The sequence below is a fragment of the Bufo gargarizans genome, chromosome 5 (assembly GCF_014858855.1).
Source record: "Bufo gargarizans isolate SCDJY-AF-19 chromosome 5, ASM1485885v1, whole genome shotgun sequence".
In the NCBI taxonomy this organism is placed as follows: Eukaryota; Metazoa; Chordata; class Amphibia; order Anura; family Bufonidae; genus Bufo; species Bufo gargarizans.
Window position 1 is genome coordinate 382,843,769 of NC_058084.1, and position 17,154 is coordinate 382,860,922.

The following is a 17,154-nucleotide window of genomic DNA, read 5'->3' on the forward strand; positions in this document are numbered from 1 at the left end:
GGGTGTTGATGTCATTAGACCATACCCCTTCTCATTACAGAGATGCACATCACCTAATATGCTTAATTGGTAGTAGGCTTTCGAGCCTATACAGCTTGGAGTAAGACAACATGCATAAAGAGGATGATGTGGTCAAAATACTCATTTGCCTAATAATTCTGCACTCCCTGTATAACTTCAACCAAATGTTTCCTGTAGTTGCAGATCAGACGTGCACAACGGTCAGGAGTAATTCTTGATCATTCCTACTTACAGAACTGTTTCAGTTCAGCAATATTCTTGGGATGCCTGGTGTGAATTGGTTTCTTGAGGTCATGCCACAGCATCTCTATCGGGTTGAGGTCAGGACTCTGACTGGGCAACTGCAGAAGGCGTATTTTCTTCTGTTTAAGCCATTCTGTTGTTGATTTACCTCTATGCTTTGGGTCGTTGTCGTGTTAAAACACCCATCTTCTGTTGAGCTTCAGCTGGTGGAAAGATGGCCTTAGGATCTCCTGCAAAATGTCTTGATAAACTTGGGAATTCATTTTTCCTTCAATGATAGAAATCTGTCCAGGCCCTGACGCAGCAAAGCAGCCCCAAACCACGATGCCCCCACCACCATACTTCACCGTTGGGATGAGGTTTTGATGTTGGTGTGCTGTGCCTCTTTTTCTCCACACATAGTGTTGTGTGTTTCTTTCAAACAACTCAACTTTGGTTTAATCTGTCCACAGAATACTTTGCCAGTACTGCTGTGGAACATCCAGGTGCTCTTGTGCAAACTGTAAACATGCAGCAATGTTGTTGTTTTTTTGGACAGCAGTGGCTTACTATGTGGTATCCTCCCATGAAATCCATTCTTGTTTAGTGTTTTACGTATCGTAGATTCACTAACTGGGATGTTAGCATATGCCAGAGACTTTTGTAAGTCTTAGCTGATTCTTTTTCACCTCATTGAGCAGTCTGCACTGTGCTCTTGCAGTCATCTTTACAGGACGGCCACTCCTAGGGAGAGTAGTAACTTTCTCCATTTAAAGACAATTTGTCTTACCGTGGACTGTTGAACAGCAAGGCTTTTGGAGATACTTTTATAACCCTTTCCAGCTTTATGGAAGTCAACAATTCTTATTTGTAGGTCTACTGAGAGCTCTTTTGTGTGAGGCATCATTCACATCAGGCAATGCTTTTTGTGAAAAGCAAACCCAGAACTGGTGTGTGTTTTTTAAAGGGCAGGGCAGCTGTAACCAGCACCTCCAATCTCAGCTCATTGATTGGACTCCAGTTGGCTGACATCTCACTCCAATTAGCTCTTGGAGATTTCATTAGTCTAGGGGTTCACATACTTTTTCTACCTGCTCTGTGAATGTTTACATGGTGTGTTCAATAAAAACAGGGTAACATTTAATTCTTTGTGTGTTATTAGTTTAAGCAGACTGTGATTGACTATTGTTGTGACTTAGATTAAGATCAGATCACATTTTATGACTAATTCGTGCAGAAATCCATATCATTACAAAGCATTCACACACTTTTTCTTGCAACTGTATATAGTAAGGGTTAGGCAACTTTTCTATTGTTTTCTAGGGAAGTTGCTAAGCTCTTGCAGGCTTCCCATTGGCCCACAAGCTAGAAGCAGGGAGGGATCATGTGTACTGTGAAAAAAAATACAAAAACGAATATTCAAATTTACAAATATATAGCGCTATATTCTAAATATTCGTGAATTCTCGAAGGGCCGATATTCGCGATTAAAATTCGCAATTCAAATATTCACGCTCAACACTATTCAGTAGTTGTACCAAATTTCTCAACTTAAGTCCACTATCATAGGGAACCCTTTGCACACTACAGTACCAAGTCATTAGTACCAAGTCCTTTTCAAACATAATGTAGCAAAAAGTCAATTATCCAGATAGTTATTGGTAGATAGTCAGTGTAGGTTAGTAAGTGAATAGTGTAGCTAATAGGGTCGAGTGCTCGTTGTAGTGTAGGTTAAATAGATATATAGTATAGTGTAGGCTTTTGCTGTCTGTTTTGTGTGTAAAAAAAAAGTTTGTTTCTGATGTTTTTGTGTTTTAGGGTTTCATGTGGGTAGTGATTAGTTTTAGCGTCTTTTGTCTTTGAACAAAAACAACAACAAAAAAGATCTTTTTCTGTGTTTTAGAGTTAGTTTTTTAGGGTTTCGTGTGGGTAGTGATTAGTGTCAGCGTCCTTTGTCTGTGAAAACAACAACAAAAAACCCCCAAAAAAGTATTATTCTGTGTTTAAGGGTTATTGTTTTAAGGTTTGGTGTGGGTATTGATTAGTGTCAGTGTCTTTTGTCTGTGAAAAAATAACAAACAAACCAAAAAGTTTTTTTCTGTGTTTTACGGTTTTGTGTCTATTTTATTTTACCTTTTTTGCCCCATTGTCCCCAATCCAATAAAGTTTGCCCAAATTACCTCATTATTTTCCTTATATATATTTTTTTATATATAAAAACACATCATGAGTGCACGTGGGCATACTGGCAGCCGTGGTCGTGGTAGGGGAGTTGGTTCCAGTGCTGGACCGCTGCCAGCATGGGGGCCGCTCCTCTACCCATGGAGAGGTGGGCAAAGGTGGCAGGGACATCTGCCTCATGCGTGATTTTTTTTGGGAGTGGCAGCCGCCCCATTTCATCTCAAGACGCCGAGGCAGTGGTGTCATTCGTGACACAAGCTAGTGGCACGGAGTCCTCTGCCCTGGCTCTGAGCAGCAGCAGCTCTCCACCTCCTGCAGGACCAGCCCCCAGCACTCAAGAATCGACCCTGATGCTGTTTGACAGTGACAGTGAGAGGGACATCTTGGGGGTGGTAATACAGGAGAGTGAGCTAGAGCTTGGTCTGGATGCTCAGGACCTTTTGGAAGGGATAGAGGAGGAGGGGGTACCACCTGTCAGTACCTCAGTGACATCCCTTCCAACTGGTGCAGGTTGTTTTATCCACAGAACCCCCGCACCTAGTCAGACCCAGGTGTCAGCGAGAGGACAGCGGAGCTAGGTCAGGGGCTCCACGTCTGCTGTTCCCCCTCAGTCAACCACTGGTCGACCATGGGTCGGACATTATAGGCGACGAAGAGGAGGGTGACTTAGAATGGGTGCCACCTTCCTTGTCAGGTGACAGCAGCACTGATGAGGAAGGTAGGCACCAGAGACAAATGGTGCGCCAGGTCACCAGGAAGCCTAGTGGCAGGGGCTCCACTGGTAATGGAAGCAGAAGGCGGCGGCAGCAGCAGCAGGTTCCACCTCCACCTGTGCGCACCGAGCCCCAACAGGCGCAAGCCAGCACCACCCCATCTGACAGGAGGTCGTGCATAAGTCACCTGTTTAGGCTTACTTCACCCTGGCAGCAGACGATATGACAATTGCCATCTGTCAGCTGTGCCATGCCAGGGTGAGGAGAGGGAGGTCTGTTGCTCGGCTGGGTACCACTGCCCTTACCCAGCACCTGAGAGAACCACTGGCGGGAGTAGGAACAGATACAGGGTGGTCGCAGCAGTGTGCAGGGGACAGCAGCTCATGCCACTATCCTAAAGCCATCCCACCCCCTTCCAACAATGCATTCCCACTCCCCCACTCCCTCTCCTAGAGAAACTGGTACCGGCAGCCAGACCTCTGCCTCCTCTGCACCCTCCTCTATTGTATCCACTGCCGTCTGGAGTTATCCTTCAGTTGCCGACACATTTGAACGCACCGCACCCTATGCCCCCAGGGACCGACGGGTGCGTTCACTCAATGGGATCCTGGCAAGGGTTATCACCCAACAACTGCTGCCCATCAATATTGTGGACTGCAATCCATTCCAGCAGATGTTGGAGCAGGCCCAACCTAGATGGCATGTCCCCAGCCGCCATTTCTTTGCCAGGATCGGCATCCCTGCCCTACACTAGCACATTGTGCAGAATGTATCCCTGTTGCTGGATCATGCTGTCAGAGACAGGGTGCATCTGACAACGGATGCCTGGACCAGCAAACATGGACAAGGATGATACATCAGTTTTACAGCCCATTGGGTGTCTCTCTGAGGCACTGGGGAACGATCATCAGATGTGGCGGCATCTCAGCTTGTGGTGCCGCCCCGGGGTGTAAAGGGGAGAACTGCTGCTATCCCTCAAGCCACTGTCTCCACCGCTGCTGAGCCCCCCAGCAAGCGTCCCCGTAGCTATGCAAGTGTGGGGCATGTCCACTGCCAGGCTGTGCTCCAGCTTATGAGCTAAGGGAACGGAGACACGCTGCACCTGATGTTCTGGCCACCCTCCAGGCTGAGGTCTACAAGTGGCTGACACCCCGAAGGCTCCAGGCAGGTAAAATTGTCTGTGACAATGGCAGCAACCTCCTCGCCGCCCTCAATGCTGGCAGTCTAACACACGTGCCCTGCATGGGACATGTCCTCAACCTTATGGTACAGAAGTTCCTACGCACATACCCAAGGTTGAGCAACATCATGCAACATGTACGTAGATTTGCCAGCCATTTTCAATGCTCCCCAACTGCCACCGCATCTCTGTCCAAACTGCAGCAGGACAACAGCCTGCCACCTCACAGGCTGATTGTTGACAGTGTGACGCGGTGGAACTCCACCTTCCACATGCTGGCGAGGTTGTGGGAGCACTTCTGGGCCATCACACCCACTCCCCTACATCACCATTAGTCCGGGGGTGGGGTGGCTCCCATAGGGAGCAGCAGCAGGAGGACCAAGATGTCAGGGGTCCCGGTCAGGCAAGAAGAGTCACAGCGAGCTGTCCTTTGCCACATGGCTGCCCACATGCTGCGATGCCTCAGGAGGGACCCCGGATCAAGAAAATTAAGGCGAGGGATGATTTTTGGTTGGCCACCAGTTCATCCCATCCAGCCGGAGGCAGGTGGCTGGCCCAAGCAGCTCCAGCAGAGTAGGTGATCTTATGGGTGAGATGAGGTTGTTTTACCAGTCTGCGTGGCAATCCAGTAGCAGCAGTCATCACCAGTGGCTGGCCCGCATGGTGGCAGAGGACATGGGTTCCGTTGGTGCTTCCAAAAGTATGAGCACCAAAGACCCCATGGAGTTCTGGGTTGCCAGGCTGGACACCTGCTGTGAGCTCGCTCAGTATGCGCTGGAAGTACTGTCTGAGCGGACATTCAGTGCTGCAGGTGGGGTGGTCACCGACAAGCGGACCCATCTGTCCACTGACTCCGTCAAACAGACTGACATTTATCAAAATGAACGAGTCCTGGATCTGCAGCGACTTCTTGGCCCCCGCCGTCTGTTCGGGGCACTGAAGGGTCCCTTGTCAATCCCTCTCCTTGGCTCTCCCTCCCAAACTTTGTTATTTTTTAACGTCTATATATATATATTTCTTGATGAATTTATTTCTTTATTTACCATATTTTTCGCCCATAAGATGCACCGGCCCATAAGACGCACCGGCCCATAAGACGCACCTAGGTTTTTGAGGAGGAAAATAAGAAAAAATATATTTTTAACCAAAAGGTGTGCTGTTGGTGGGGTTTGAACTAATGGTGGTCTGTGCATGACACTACTATGAAGGATCTGTGGATGGCACTGTTATGGGGGGGATCTGTGGATGGCACTATTATGGGGGGGATCTGTGGGTGGCACTGTTATGGGGGGATCTGAGGAGGCACTGTTATGGGGGGTGATCTGAGGGGGCACTGTTATGGGGGGTGATCTGTGGATGGGACTGTTAGGGGGGGATCTGTGGATGGCTCTAGTAGGGGGGGGATCTGTGGATGCCACTGTTATGGGGGGTGATCTGTGGATGCCCCTGTTATGGGGGGCGATCTGTGGATGCCACTGTTATGGAGGGGGATCTGTGGATGCCACTGTTATGGGGGGTGGATCTGAGGATGGCACTGCTATATATGTGTCACCCACAGATCCTCCACCCCATAACAGTGCCAACAACATATCACCCACCCCATAACAGTGCCATCCACAGATCCCCCACCCCATAATAGTGGCATCCACAGATGCCCTAATATACCAAGGGACCGGTGTCAAGCAAATGCGGCGGGGCCGGTGCAGTCACTGTACTCCGGCCCCACCGTTCACTCACTGCTTTATTGCCTAAACATTTTATAATTATAGCCTTCATTGAAGTTCCGATCCCCGGCCCCATCTGTACTACTAACTAAATGTCCTGTAGCAGGCAGAGGAAGGTAGGTGGCGCAGGCACGTGACGTCAGTGAGTTACGGCCGGCCGCCCTGCTTTGCCCGCTACAGGACATTTAGTAAGTAGTACAGATGGGGCTGGGGATCGGAACTTCAATGATAGCTAATATTATAAAAGGTTTAGGCATTAAGAAAGTGAGTGAGCGGTGGGGCCGGATTACAGTGACCGCACCGGCCCCACCGCATTTGCATTACACCACCCCCTCCTCCCTCCCCCGTCCAGCTGCAGACTGCGATGTAAAATGGCAACATTCGCCCTATAAGACTTTTGGGGGGAAAAACTGCATCTTATGGGGCAAAAAATACGGTATATATTTATTTGTTTATGGATGAATTTTTTAATTAATATATATTTTAATTATATTTCTGTATTGATGAATTTATTTATGTATTTTTTTTATTTACGGATGCATTTAATAATATATTTATTTATTAATGACTTATTTATATATTTTTTTATTGTTGAATTTCTTTCCTTTTTGGGGGGGCAAACAATTTTTTATTTTTTTTCCCAATCGATGCGTTTATTTATATATTTTTTCATTAATTTATTAAATCTCTTATTGATTTATTCATTCAGTTAACTAATTGCTGAAATGTGTATATATATATATACATACATATATATAGTACAGACCAAAAGTTTGGACACCTTCTCATTCAAAGAGTTTTCTTTATTTTCATGACTATGAAAATTGTAGATTCACACTGAAGGCATCAAAACTATGAATTAACACATATGGAATTATATACATAACAAAAAAGTGTGAAACAACTGAAAATATGTCATATTCTAGGTTCTTCAAAGTAGCCACCTTTTGCTTTGATTAGTGCTTTGCACACTCTTGGCATTCTCTTGATGAGCTTCAAGAGGTAGTCATCTGAAATGGTTTTTACTTCACAGGTGTGCCCTGTCAGGTTTAATAAGTGGGATTTCTTGCCTTATAAATGGGGTTGGGACCATCAGTTGCGTTGTGGAGAAGTCAGGTGGATACACAGCTGATAGTCCTACTGAATAGACTGTTCGAATTTGTATTATGGCAAGAAAAAAGCAGCTAAGTAAAGAAAAACGAGTGGCCATCATTACTTTAAGAAATGAAGGTCAGTCAGTCCGAAAAATTGGGAAAACTTTGAAAGTGTCCCCAAGTGCAGTCACAAAAACCATCAAGCGCTACAAAGAAACTGGCTCACATGCGGACCGCCCCAGGAAAGGAAGACCAAGAGTCACCTCTGCTGCAGAGGATAAGTTCATCCGAGTCACCAGTCTCAGAAATCGCAGGTTAACAGCAGCTCAGAATAGAGACCAGGTCAATGCCACACAGAGTTCTAGCAGCAGACACATCTCTAGAACAACTGTTAAGAGGAGACTGTGTGAATCAGGCCTTCATGGTAGAATATCTGCTAGGAAACCGCTGCTAAGGACAAGCAACAAGCAGAAGAGACTTGTTTGGGCTAAAGAACACAAGGAATGGATATTAGACCAGTGGAAATCTGTGCTTTGGTCTGATAAGTCCAAATTTGAGATCTTTGGTTACAACCACCGTGTCTTTGTATGATGCAGAAAAGGTGAACGGATGGACTCTACATGCCTGGTTCTCACCGTGAAACATGGAGGAGGAGGTGTGATGGTGTGGGGGTGCTTTGCTGGTGACACTGTTGGGGATTTATTCAAAATTGAAGGCATACTGAACCAGCATGGCTACCACAGCATCTTGCAGCGGCATGCTACTCTATCCGGTTTGCATTTAGTTGGACCATCATTTATATTTCAACAGAACAATGACCCCAAACACACCTCCAGGCTGTGTAAGGGCTATTTGACCATGAAGGAGAGTGATGGGGTGCTGTGCCAGATGACCTGGCCTCCACAGTCACCAGACCTGAATCCAATCGAGATGGTTTGGGGTGAGCTGGACCGCAGAGTGAAGGCAAAAGGGCCAACAAGTGCTAGGCATCTCTGGGAACTCCTTCAAGACTGTTGGAAGACCATTTCAGGAGACTACCTCTTGAAGCTCATCAAGAGAATACCAAGAGTGTGCAAAGCAGTAATCAAAGCAAAAGGTGGCTACTTTGAAGAACCTAGAATATGACATATTTTCAGTTGTTTCACACTTTTTTGTTATGTATATAATTCCACATGTGTTAATTCATAGTTATGATGCCTTCAGTGTGAAACTACAATTTTCATAGTCATGAAAATAAAGAAAACTTTTTGAATGAGAAGGTGTGTCCAAACTTTTGGTCTGTACTGTACCTCCAGGCTGTGACACTTCAATACCTTTTGGGGAAATGCGGCCCAGTAGTCCTCCCGACTCTGACCTTGTGATCCTTGTTACACAGGCGTCACCGCGTCCCCCAAAGTTCAGGCTATCGCCTAGCCTCTTGACCCCTCAGCCCACCCGGCTGAGACCACTCACACAGAGCCTCACCAGGAGTCTGCTTCACAAAACACTTCAGACTGAGACACACCCAAGATCCAGTAGCAGGATTAAATAGGATCCCTGGACATGAGCATGCCTCAAGTCCCGGACTGGAACCTGGGGAAACAACACCTCAATGTACACATTGCCACTATATATATATATATATATATATATACTACACATTAAGCTTGCTAGAATAACGGGTGCTAGAACAGTAGTGCATAAACATTAGTAGGAACAGTAGATCTTAAATGTCAAGGGAACTTGACCACATTGGCTTTTTGTGTCAAATAACTCGATTAAATTGATTAATCGTTTCAGCCCTAGTATAGTGTAACCCTTAGTCCATTGTGTGATCTCTGGACAATGCCCTCCATACATAAACCATACTGGAAAATAGACCTCTCAGATACCAATTGGCAAACAGAGTTACACACGCTGCCCATTCCGGTCTCTGCCCGTCAGAGCACAGAAGCCAGTGAGGAACCAGCTTGCCTCGGCCCGGGTGTAGAAGTTTCCCCGGCTCTGCCGCTGGGATCAGATCCCCTCCCCTTGGTGATGACTCAGTCACTGTCCCCTGCTGCTGGCAGGGTCCTCCGCGGCTGCCTCCAGTGCGCAGCCTGGATCATCGATCACAGGTCATGCTGAAGAATAAGCCTTTAGCTGCAAGGATTGGCTACACACAGGTGGTAGTGTCACACAGCCCGGGGAGATCTTCACCAGATAGGGGCTGACAGGCAATGGGGAGCACCTGCACTGTCATCCAGCAGAGCAGAGTTTGTAGTCTGTTTTGAAGGCAACATGTGTTCTGGAGTTATATAGAACTGCCGTTAACTTACCCCACAAAACGAATGCAGCTGTGCTTCAACTTTGTAGACTTAACATAAACATAGAAAATCAGATCCTGTAGCTTCCAGAAAAACTTACAGTAATCCGGTCTTCTACAATGCAGATGTCTGAAGGGGGAGAAGAATGCAGGGCTTCCAGGGAGAGATGGGGCAGATAGATATATACATGTGGTCCATCATGCTATAATCTATCTATCTACCCCATCTCTCCCTGGAAGCACGGAAATCTTCTCCCCCTCAAGACATCTGCATTGTATAGGACCGGATTACTGTACGTTTTTCATGAACTTAAAGTAATATGAATTTCTATGTCAAGTCTACAAAGATGAATCAAAGCTGCATTCGTTTTGTTGGGTAAATTTACCCGCTGTTCGATGTAACTCGAGAATACATGATGCCTTTAAAACAGACTCCTAACTCCGTTTTGCTGGATGACAGTGTAGGTGCTCCCCTGTGCCTGTCAGCCCCTTCCTGGTGTAGTCTGCCCCGGGCTGTGTGACACTACCCCCCTTTGTATAGCCAAGCCTTGCAGCTAAAGGCTTATTCTGCAGCATGACCTACGATCGATGATCCGGGCTGCGCACTGAAGGCAGCCGCCGAGGACCCCGCCAGCAGCCGGGGAGGGGAACTGAGCCCGACGGCAGAGCCAGGGACACTTTCACACCCTGGCTGGGGCACACTGGTTCCTCACTGGCTTCTGTGCTCTGACGGGCAGAGGACGAGTGGGTGCTGCCGATGGCTGGAGCACTAGATGTGTGACTGTGTGGTGCTGATTATGTATAGGTCGTGCGATCCGCGGTAACCATGCCACTTCACAGACAAAAGGAGGATGACATAGCCGCTGATAAACCATGCCAGTCCTGCTTCCCTCTGGCTTGGAGGAATCAGCAAGGTGCTATACCGCAGTGTAGTGTTGGACTCGATGTGCTCAATATAGAAACTGAGAGCAGACCGGTGCGGGCAGCGTGTGGAGCTAATGTTGTACTAATTTATTGTGGGCTGTACAAAATTAAAATACAATTGATAAAACTATTTTGTCAAAGGAAAATATTGCTTTTTGTATGCATGGGAGCACATTCTTGCTCTAGATGACGAACCTGATGCTGTAAGAGGTGTCTAAGTTTATTTTTGGTGTTGCCCAGGTCTTCTGGGGGCCCATTCCTGGGAACACATTCCTGCTGCAAACAAAGAACCTGCTGCTGTCAGAGGTGTCTAAGTTTATTTTTGTTGTGACCCATGTGCCCATGTCTGGTGGGGGTCTATTCCTGGGAACACATTCCTGCTGCAAACAAAGAACCTGCTGCTATCTGTTCCTGCTAAGTTAGGCCAAACTATGTGAAGGCCTTAGACTCGACCATTAACATGTATCTGCTGCTGCTGTCTGTCCTGATCATGTTAAGTTACAGTATGTGTAGGCCTTATACTCCACCATTACCTTTATCTACTGCTGCTGTCTGTCCTGATCTTGATGAGTTATGTGTTGGCCTTGTCCTACAGCATTACAATTTCCCTGCTGCTGTCTGTTCTGTTACTGCTGAGTTAGGGCCAGCTATGTGTATGGCTTATACTACAGCATTACCATTTCCCTGCTGTTGTCTGTTCTGTTCCTGCTGAGTTAGGCCCAGCTATGTGTATGCTTTACACTACAACGTTACCATTTACCTGCTACACTCTGTCCTGCTAAGTTTAGTCTAGCTAGCTGTAGGCCTTATACTATACCCTTAACAATTACCTTCTGCTGCCATCTGTTCTGATCCTGCTGAGGACTACCATCATGGACCACTTATTCGCCCTTTGACTTTATTGACTATCGAGTATTAGAATTCTCTTAAACTGGTGTATATATATATATATATATATATATATATATTCTTTTGAATAAAATACAATCATGTGGTTTTACGCTTCATTCACCCAAAAATGTTTTTTTAATTTATTTTATTTTATCTGTTATAATTTTGATTCACTTGCGTTTTGGGCGCAACTGGTATGGTTCTTACTAAAATTAGGTGGGGACCGCATGTGGGCTTCCCTTGTCAAAAGGTCTTGTGCAGTTAACATTGTACATGACTGACTGAGGACCCTAATTAAGGCTACTTTCACACTCGCGTTTGGTGCGGATCTGTCATGGATCTGCACAAACACATCCATTCAGATAATAAAACAGCATACATCCGTTCAGAACGTATACGTCTATATTATCTTTAACATATCCAAAACAGATCCGTCTTGAATACCACTGAAAGTCAATGGGGGATGGATCTGTTTTCTATTGTGCCATATTGTGTCAGTGAAAATGGATCCGTCCCCATTAACTTACATTGTGTGTCAGGACCGATATGTTTGGGTCAGTTTCGTCAGACTGACACCAAATGCTGCAAGCAGAGTTTTGGTGTCCGCCTCCAAAGCGGTATGGAGGCGGAACAGAGCCAAACTGAGCTAAACTGATGCATTCTGAGCAGATCCTTATCCATAAAGAATACATTAAGGGCAAAACTGATCCGTTTTGGACCGCTTGTGAGATCCATGAATGGATCTCACAAACGGAAACCAAAACGCCAGTGTGAAAGTAGCCAATTTTATTATTTTATTTTATAGTTTTTTTTTAAATCAGGATTTAGGTAAGAACATAGTGTTGTCTGTCATCCTGAACAGGATGTCTGACTTCCATGTTGACCTCTCCACATGGTTGGGTGTGACTGCCGTTATACTCATCCGTGTGGTAATCCTGTTTTGGGAATGAAGTGTTATTATTGCCATATGTATAAATCTATATGTACATTTTTATTTGATGTTACTTCTTGACAGCTATGAAATGATACTGTGCACATTAGATTTTTATAGAATAAAAGCTTTTCATTTTTCAATATAAACTGTGGTCTATATAATATTCTTGATGCCATGTCAACATTGTGGGAGTTATTCTTATCATTTCCAAGGTTTGCTATCATGTGACTGCATAGACAGGATGCATTTGTGGCTCAGCTTGCGTTCGGTTTCTGGTGCGAACATGTGATCTGTTATCATGTGAACGTCCTGTCTATAAACACTAGCGGCGCTGACCGCGGCCGTGCTAGGGGTTAATGTTCCGGCATTGTTGATTTCACCAATGCCTGCGCATACAGCAGGGGTCCGGCGATCAGACCCCTGCCCCCGATCGGGCGGGTGCAGCTTCTTTACCCGCCTGATAACCATGCAGTACATTTACATCACTGGGCTTTAAGTCACATCCAGATCTGACGTACATGTACGTCATCGGACGTTAAGGAGATAAGTGGGGGATGTATTTAATGTAATTATGTACGGTGCCTTTTACTGGAATACAGAATGATGTTTGCAGTTTATGTATATACACACACATATATATATTTCTGTGTGTGTAAAACGTATGAAATCAGCCGGTTACATCATACAACTGTACCTCACTGAGTGTATAAATAAATATATATATATATATATATATATATATATATATATATTGTGGTAAGGTAAACAGAAAAGTGTATGGTAAAGTCCTGGAAGGGGTGTATATCCCACCCAGCTTCCTCAACTGGGTCAGGTAAATAAAATCCAGAAGGTTAAAATGGTCTCAACAATGTGTAGGTTGCTGAGACAGTTTTGTTAAGTTTATGGGCTGGATTTTATTGGACTGGGAGAAGGTAGGATTGGTAGAGGGACCTCCCCATTCCACCCAATTCCGAGATAGGTTTCCCCTAGACTGAGGGATCTCCAGCTGAAGCCAGCTGAGATCGTCAAGGGGAAATAAAGCACAGTAGAGGCTGTCAGTATAGGGAGAGTGATGCCTGGAGAAAGTCTGGGAAGCTGGCTGCCCTGCTGGCTAGAGAAGCCAAATTCTCTGTGTGAACTGTGTTCAATAGGTGAGTTAGGAACGTCACTGTATTAGCCAGAGCCCAGACGGGCAGGTGTTTATTTTGGTTTGTTTTTTGTTTTGTGGTGCTGGACCTTCACCTTACCCAGTGAATTATAACTGGGGTTGCCTGTATTGCCGGAGTGTGATAAATAAAGCAACATTTGGACTTTACCCCTGAGAGTGTAACCCCTTACAATTGGTGTTGGATGTGGGCAAGCATCCCTGCTGAAAAAGTCAATAGCAGGTTGCTAAGGGCAGCGGCATGACAGGTGATGATTTAATATCCTGGGTAAAAGCTGCAACTACAATGCAAAGTGCATCAAGTGCCATGGAGGAAATGATGAAGCAGCTAGTGCAGGCTAACCTAAGGCAACAAAAGGCCATGGAGCAACAGCAGAGGTTGCATGGAGTGGATAAAAAGAGACACGAAGAAGCCTTACGTGTCCAACAACAGGCTAATGCGCAGCAACAACAGGCCATCGCACAGCAGCAGGAAACTAATTGTTTATTGATGGAGCATATTGCTGCAATAAGCGAGACTGCTGTAACTCAAACACAACAAGTAGGGGTAAGCCCCCCAAATACTTTAAATGTGAGGAGGGCTGTGCAGCGGGCCTGGCAAAAACTGACACTTGATGATGATATCAAGGCCTACCTGACAGTATTTGAGAGGGTGACAGAAAGAGAAAGGCTGCCAAAGCAAAGTGGGCAGCGGTCCTTGCGCCGTTTTTGTCCGGCGAACCACAAAAGGCCTACTATGACCTTAGGGAGCAGGATGTCTGGTGGAACATGGTGGAAAGGTTCCTGGTGACTGAGGACTAACCCTGCAATGTCCCTACAGCACCAACACCTCCCCGGAGTGCCTGACCCGTGTTATCTGTGGATAAGAGCATTCCGGCTGTTGGGGGTGTCTGGAGGGGTGCAAGAGGGAATAAGGCTCAAGAGGTTGGGCATGGGCATAAGGCTGAGTCTCCCAGGCAGTCTGGACCCAGACCTCTCACCTAGAAGACCCGGGACACCCCAGTGCTGGAGGTGCCGTGAGTGGGGACAGATTGCTGCCTATTGCCCTCTGACCTCAGAGCCCATGGAGTGTACCGGGAGCTGGAGACAGTCCCTGTATGCGGTGCCAGTGTGTGTGGCCTCCACAGGACTAGAGCCTAAGCTGCAAATGTGTACCCTGGTGATAAATGACTGCTCTGTGAGGGCTCTGTTGGACTCTGGTAGTCTGGTCACCTTAGTGCATGCCAGCTTCGTGGCTGGGAATTATGTGCCAGACAAAAGAGAAAATGTGCTGTGCATCTATGGGGATGCAAACTCATACCCGGTTGCTTGCGTTAGGCTGGAGACTCCGGCTGGGACTGTATCCTATGAAGTCGGGGTCGTGAAAAGACTTATGCATGATATGATATTGGGCCGGGACTTCCCCTTGTTTTGGAAGCTGTGGGAGAAGAGAAATATTCCTGCAGAATCTTTGCCTTCTTCTTTAAATAATCATTGATATGAGGAGCCCATTGAATCCAATGGTTTAAAGGAAGAGACCATTGAAAACAATGGTGCCGATAAGGTGCAAAATGAAGATGTCATGGTAACTGAAATGTCTGATGAAAATGTGGGGTTATGTGATGTACCTGATAATGACACTTTTCCATTGCAGGTGTTAGCTGGTGAAGATGAAGCTTCCCCAACTGGGGAAAATGTGTTGCACTTAGGGGTGTCTCGGGGTAACTTTGGTACAGAGCAATTGAGAGACCCCACTCACATGAGTGCTCACGGAAATGTTACTGTGAAAGATGGTGTACCACAGGTACCAGAAGCGGACCAAAAATTACGCATTTTGCCATGAATGGAAACCTGCTGCATCAAGATAATAAATGCAACAATGAAATTGTGGAGCAGCTTCTGGTACTAGATCTCGCAGATAATCACGTACTTGGGGGTAATTTGGGTGTTAGCAAAACACAAGAGAGGGTACTACAAAGATTTTTCTGGCCTGGAGTATACAAGGAAGTAAAAATATACTGCGAGTCCTGCTTAACCTGCCATATAAGTGCCCCGACCTCACATTTCCGGAGTCCCTTGGTGCCTCTTCCCATCATTGAAGTACCTTTTGAAAGAATTGCCTTGGACTTGGTCGGTCCCATTGTTAAGTCAGCTAGGGGGCACCAGTATATCTTGGTTGTGTTGGACTATGCCGCACGATACCTGGAATTGGTACCCTTGCGAAACATGGCATCCAAAATTATTGCCCGGGAATTATTTTTCATGTTCTCTCGCACGGGGATCCCTAAAGAAATTCTCACGGACCAGGGTACCCCCTTTATGTCAAAGGTCATGAAAGAGTTGTGCAAGTTGTTCAAAATCACCCAGATACGTACCTCGGTGTACCCCCCACAGACAGGTGGGTTGGTCGAGATGTTTAACAAGATGCTGAAACAGATGTTAAAAAAAAGTGGCAGAAAAGGATGGTCGGGACTGGAACTGCCTCCTACAGTCCTGTTGTATGGCGCAGGCCTTCTACAGAGGATATGGTGGTGGTTGTGGTCTCAGTATTGGAGGAGGAGGGAGAGCATGCTGGACCCTCCCCACCACCTGATGTTGGTGAAATGATGGAGGTGGAGGCCGAAGAGGCTGGTCCCTTTCAGCAGCTGCATTACCCCCAGCTCCTGATGAGGAAGAAGAAAAGTAGGAGGTTGTCACCAGCCCCCACCAGGAGGGTAAATATGTGCACACAGCAATATAATTCTGTATCCATAACATGTACAAAAACAAAGGGCCAATAATGAGGGGACAACACACATTACAGTAATAAAAAACAACAACACTGGACACTAACTCTGTAATCTACATAAAAACCATTACCTATCCAACTAAATAACATTAAACTATATATAACTGTCACAAACTAACCAACTAAATACAATTATACACTACTGAACTAGCACTAACTAACCAACTAAATAACATTATACTATACTGAACTATCAATAACTAACCACCTATACAATCATCATAAATATCATTAACTAACGAATTGTAATGTAAATAATCAGTGCTTTAACAAATACTCCACACAATGCACTAATTGCCACTCATTCTTAATTGAAAGCAATTTTAATATTTTTTTAATCCTAACAGTACTCGGTAAATAAATTCTGCAGATGCAGCAGGACGACCAAAGGGCAATTCTGGAGATCAGAGCCCAGTAAAGAAAATACAGTAGCAGCAAAGAAGGTTACATCAGCAGCAGCGGCATCTGGATAAGAAGGTGCATCAGCTGGAGGAGCTGCACAGTAAGGGGATCCAGGAGTTTCTGGACCTCCATAATCAACTAATAAAGTTGCCTTAAAGGCATATTTGTTCCTCAACATTGTTAATAAATATTTCTTTACGTTCTAACGTGTGGTTTCATTTTCAGATATTGTTATGTTTTCTTTTATTAATTTTAACTTATAAGGTTGCAGGAAGGTCCCTTTAGTCCTGGGGCAAACTCATCTGGATCAGGACAGACAGCAGCAGCAGGTAAAGGTAATGGTGTGGTATGGGGCCTACACATAGCTCGACTAAACTCATCAGGACAGACATCAGCAGGTAAATGGTAATGGTGTAGTATAAGGCCTACACATAGCTCCACCACACTTATCAGAACAGACAACAGCAGGATTCAGCACGGGATGCTATGCGTTCATGTCACGCATTGCACCCGCGTGGAAAACTCGCTCATGTGAAAGGGACCTTAGGGCTGTTTCACACGAGCGGATGCCGTGCGTGACATCCGCTCCGTGAAAGAGTGCCAATACCCGATGCAGACTGCAGAGGCACGGAGCATTAACATGACTGATAAT